The following is a 6065-nucleotide window of genomic DNA, read 5'->3' on the forward strand; positions in this document are numbered from 1 at the left end:
CTGCTAATGGAGGGCTTTCCACATCAATGGATCAGATCCATCCAATAGAGTTGCATTATTTATGATTTCTGTAGTACTTTATTCTCTGAAAATGTTTTGACTTTCATTTGGATTAGCCATTTTACTAACATCCTCAAGCAAAGAAGGTCAAAATTCTCCTTATTTGAAAAAAGATTTAATTTCAGAGAGAAGTGATTTAGTTGCCCATGATCATGTAATGAAACTTTGAAAGAGGGCATTAAACTTTAGCCACAGGCTACAATGATAGCCAACCCAGGAGCAACCTTCAATATGTTGAATTCTGTGTTGAGGTCAGTGGGACTGGCAGATGGGATATAGTAACAATAGCTGACATTGATGAGGTCTTTCATGTCAGCAAGGTGATTTGTATACGTCATTTTATTTGATCTTCATAACAACATTCTTTTTCCCCTAGATCTTTTGCTCTTCACATTTAACTAGAGCCAGTTCACTTTACCTACCGGAATCCAACAGTTTAGCTTTTATTTCTCTGTTTACAAGTAGGTAATGATTCAGGAATTTATTAGAATAAGGTAAAGGAAAGAAATGTTTGAGTTTTACCTAATCATCAGATGGTGCAGCTAGCTGGAGCAGTGGATGGAGCACTGGGCCTGGAGTCAGGAAGGCTCATCTTCCCAAGGTCAAATCTGGCCCCAGACATTTACTAGCTGTTTGACCCTGGACAAGTTACTTCACCCTGTTTGCCTCAATTTCCACATCTGTAAAATGAGGTGGAGAAGGAAATGGCAAACCCTTCCAGTGGAAACCCCCAAATGGGGTCATGGAAATTCAGATGCGAGGGGGCAGAGCCAAGATGGCAGAGGAAAGGCTGTGACTCTCTGAGCTCCTGACAAACCCATCCACATACTTCCAAAAAAAATACCATAAGACAACTGCTGGAGTAGCAAACCCCACAAAAGAACAGAGTGAGACTATTTTCCAGCCAAAAATGGTTTAAATAGGTGGCAGGGATCGTCTGCCATAAGGGGTGAGAGGAGCTCCGAATGCTGCACAGATCCAGACCCCAGGCAGGCCACACCTCCAGAGCCTCAGAATCTTCAGCATCTGCAGCTCACAGACTGGTGAGAGGGTCCAGTGGTTGGCTGGGGAGAAATAGTAGGGAGTGTCTGTGGGAGCAGAGGTGGGAGTGCTATGGTGTTACTCAGGAAGTGGACTCGAGTGGCAGTGGCCCAGTGGGGGAGGGGCACAGGCATGCCAAACTTGTAGACTACAGAGAATCAGATTTCAGTCAGATTTCTGCTTCCGGGTTAAAGAGCAAGCAGGTCCATGGTTACTTACAGGCCAGGCAGGCTGAGAGATGAGCCTAAATCGTACCACCTGGGATCCCCTGTAGCTTGGGACAGTGCATTCTGGAAGCAGGGCTCCATGTTAAGAAGTTAAAAGCCAAGAAATAGGCCAACAAGATGAGCAGAGAAAGCAACAGACCATCGAAAGTTTCTTTGGTGGCAAGGTAGATCAAATTACACCTTCAGGAGAAGATGATAACAAAGTCAAAGCTCCTACATCCAAAGCTTCCAAGAAAAATATGAATTTGTCTCAGGCCATGGAAGTGCTCAAAAGGGACTTTAAAGATAAAGTAAGAGAAGTAGAGGGGAAAGTTAGAGAGGTAGAGGAAAAAATGGAAAGAGAAATGAGAGTGATGCCAGAGGGTCACAAAAAAAAAGTCAACAGCTTGAAAAGCCAAATTGGTCAAATGGAAAAGGAGGTACATAAACTCTCTGAAGAAAATCATTGCCTAAGAATTAGGAGATAGCAAAATAGAAGCTAATGACTTTATGAGAAATCAAGACACAATAAAGCAAATCCAAATGAATAAAAAAATAGAGGGCAGTATAAAATATCTCCTTGGAAAAACAGCTGACCTGGAAAATAGATCCAGGAGAGATAATTTGAAAATCACTGGACTACCTGAAAACCATGATCAAAATAAGAGCTTAGACTTCATCTTCCAAGAAATTGTCAGGGAAAATAGCCCAATCCACCAATCACCTCCAGAAGGAGATCCCAAAAGGAAAATCAGACATGATTGAACAACAATCATAAGATCCTTCTCAATTTTAGATTCATTACTGCCTCTTGAAATAAGGCTACCCATAAATACAAGGATGTTTATTTGAAGTTTACCATGTTATTTGTCTTATGGTATTTTAATGGTGATGGTGGGAAATGATTCTGGGATTTTGCTGTGGCTGAGTTCATTCAGAGAATGAGCATAAAGGATTGTTGTTATACCAAGCTCAGGGTACAGCTTGCTTGCTGGGCCTTAGTTCTGGAAAACAGGATGTTTCCTAATAATAAAAACAAGAGAGATGGTCTTGGCATGGGTATCCTGACAGTGCTAAACCAAACCAAATATTTATGTGCTAGGAATAAAAAGTCCCCCACCCCCAACAAAAAAAAAGTCAGTATCTTGTCCTCAATTAGCTTATATTTTATTGGTATCTAAAATGTGGAGTTCCTGAAAAAATGCCTTAGTATTGTTGTTGTCCCCTCCTAAAAGCTAAATATAATTATAATTGTCAGCTACAACCTGATTGATTAATCAAGTGAAAACATCACTCATGAAATTCCCTCCTTCCTTGGTATGAATCAGTAACTAGAGAAGGTAAAAGTCTAGACAGTTCAGTTTTTAAGTGTACCAATTCCATTCATGATGATTTTGGCCCCCTTGAGAGTGTGGAAGGGGTCAACTAGGTGGCGCAGTGGGTAGAGCATTGGACCTGGAGTCAGGAAGACTCACTTTCCTGAGTTCAAATGTGGCCTCAGAGACTAGCTGTATCATCCTGGGCAAGTCACAACCCTATTTGCCTCAGTTTCCTCATCTGTAAAATGAGGTGGAGGAGATAGTCCAGTATCTCTGCCAAGAAAACCCCAAATGGGGTCATAACAAGTTGGACATAATGGAGAATGACTGAACAACACGAGTTTGGAAAGGGCAGTACTCATAAACTTCAGCCGAATACCCAACATCTGCTCCATCCTCCTAGTGCGATAGAACAGCTGCCAGGTTTCTAATCATTCAGCTCTTAACAGCCACTTAGCTAATTTTAGGCAGTATTTTACAATATCTTCTTTTCTGGTACTAATAAAACCTTTGTCCACTTAAGTGCTTCTGCATTTTGCTGTCCAGAGCTGAAATGGGTGTGGCAGGTGTAGGAATTCAAAAGGTGGGGTCTAGGAGAGACTCCAGAGCTAAGAGCTGTACAAAGGAGATAATAGTATAGTATGTGAACTCCCAGCTGTTTGAATAACTGTACTCAGTGTTAATTAATGACTGTGTCAACCCTCTAAGAAGTCTCAAATTACTTGAATAAAGATAGAATGTATATTTATGAAATCTTCAAAAGGTAAAAAATGGGGGTGGAAATAGTTCATAAGTGGCAGAGTCAAGATTCAAAAGAACTTGCCCCAGCTGGAATGTTGGGTTGAAGTATAGATGAATTTTAATGGGAATATGGCAAGGGCCTTCATGAAAGGCCTACAGAATTCAAATCCCTCACTGTGACTGTAAACCGAGGCAAACCTCTCTTGATGGAATTTAGATCTCTCATTCCCCAAAGGGGAGGACTGGAGAATGCAATGGCCAGTTCTTGAGATTTAAATCCCATTCTTCCTAAATGGGAAGAAAACCAGAGAAAGACAATGGCTGTGAAATTAAAGAAAGGTTTTTATTAAGCAGGGAAGAAGAGAAAAATTTAACATTCAGTCTATGCTGAATAAGACACTAGGCAATGGATTCTGTGAGTTTATATACATTTTAAACAAAGGCAATTTTGAAGGGAAAGGTGGGCTTAGAAAGGAATGAGTCAGTGGGTTCCATTCCCAAGGGGAGGGGGAGTGAGGAATTCCAGTGGTCAAGGATGTGGCGTCCTTGGTGATAAGCAGTTCATAGTTCAAGACTTTATTAGGGGATGTCTTTATAAGGAGTTCATACAAAAACAGGATAATTCTGAGAGTCCCATAACTAGAATTGGGGGAGAGCTGAAGACAATAAGACCATAAATAGGATATGTTCATAGTCTCATAACTTGCAGTCAAGTAAGTCTTTGAAGAATGTCTCTTGAAGGTCCATAAACCACCATGACCAAATAGTTCAGGATCTGTGTCAAAGCTGGTATAAGTTTAATTGGCTTCAGAGTTATTAATTTTTTCCAGCTAGGTTTACTCTGGTCACTGCAAAGGCTTGTTAGTGTGTTAACCAATGCAGCCAGTCTTCATAAGTTGTTCTGATTACCTGGATAATTGGGGGACTTAAGCAAATCAAGGTGTCCATTTTCACATGGTGAACCTTGGGTCCCTAATGGCTACATCAGTTGAACACAAGCTTCTAACTGTCCATACCAAGATAGGAAGGCTGTCAGTATGGTGTTGGAAGTGTTGAATATTAAAATGTAGTTTTGTATCTGCCTATCTCCTACAAACAGATCAGATAAATAATCTTTAATCTCTCCTACAAAATTAATAAACAGATCAGAGACATTGTATCTTATAATATCTCCTACTAGATTAATCTCCTAACCAGATCAGAGAACATGATAGCCATATCTATCCTACAAAACAGACCAGAGACAGAAAAAAATAATATCAATTTAATATTTTGTCCCAAGAAGAAATATAACACATGATCATGTGGAAACTCCTCCTCCTAAGAAGAGAGCTCAGAGACTCCCCGTTTCTGAGGGTATATATGGGGTTTTTTTTTGTCCACTGATTACAGGGCGTTGTCAGTTTCAATACTATGATACAGAAGCAAGGGCAGTTTAGCAATTTCAGTTGTAAGGAGTATGGAGGAAATACCGAAGCATCATGATAAGATTGCAGGATTCAAAAAAAAAGTTTGGCAAGGATGAGGACACTGAGATGTCCATAAGATAGGGACTTACTATCCTGAGGGAAAAGAAGTCACTAGGGTCTTTTATCTGCTAGCTATCTGGGTTCAGTTTGGAATTCAGTTGAAGGACATTTTGCTCCTATTAACCCAGGGTTTCATACAAAATACTTTTGGATAATAAGGTACCTCCATCAAATCCAGGTGATCCATATTTTCATATTAACAGAAGTTATGTCTGTGATAAAGACAATTTACTGAGAACTGATTGATCCCCACCTAGTCCCCATTCCCAGGCCAATGAATTGCCTGAGGCTAACTAATCTTTGTTAATTCCAGACGCTTGATTGACTTACAGATCTCCCCCAAAACAAAGGATACCCAGGCTTACTTACTGGACTTTAGGTTATTATGTAAAAAGTTTCTGTTTGTGAGAAAACTTTGTTTTCCCAAGGGCAGTCTCATAGCTCCCTCTGTTGTTACCCCATGTAAACCTTGTCCTCAGTTCCCATCTTTGGGTATTCCTAGCATTCTTACTTTGCAATACCCCAAGTTATAGCTCCTCTGCCCTGATTAAAGATCTTATTTTCTCCTATGTTGATTGTTTCATTAATTTTCAGGTTAATATCTGTATTCTGATGATCAATGAATCAAATAACATTTATTGAGCACCTAGATGTACCAGGAACTGTGCTAAGCGCTGGGGTTACAAAAAGAAGCAAAAAACAGTCCCTGTCCTCCAGGAGCTTACACTCTACTGGGGAGCCCACATGTAAACAGATACAAAGGGAGCTGTATATGGGATAAATAAGAAGCAATTAAAAGAGGGAAGGATTGTTGTGACAACTACCAGGAGTAATAAAAACAAAAGCTAGTGTTTACATAGCACTTTAAAGTTTTTACGAGTATTATTTCATTTGATCCTCACAACTCTGGGAGGTAGGTGCTATTATTGTCCCCATTTTACAAATGAGGAAACCGAGGCAGAAGGTAAGGACCCCAGGGTCACCACAACTAGACAGTGTCTGAGGCTGGATTTCATCTGTAAAATGAAGGGGATATTCTGGATGACCATAGTCTCATGCCCTCCCTCTGACGCAGGAGGAGGGCCTGCTGCAGGGCTGGTCCTGGAAAAGGGAGAGAAAGGAAGCTGATGAAGCTTCACTTGGGTCAGGTAAGGGGCATTTGCAGTAGC

The sequence above is a fragment of the Dromiciops gliroides genome, chromosome 2 (genome assembly GCF_019393635.1).
Source record: "Dromiciops gliroides isolate mDroGli1 chromosome 2, mDroGli1.pri, whole genome shotgun sequence".
Classification (NCBI taxonomy): Eukaryota; Metazoa; Chordata; class Mammalia; order Microbiotheria; family Microbiotheriidae; genus Dromiciops; species Dromiciops gliroides.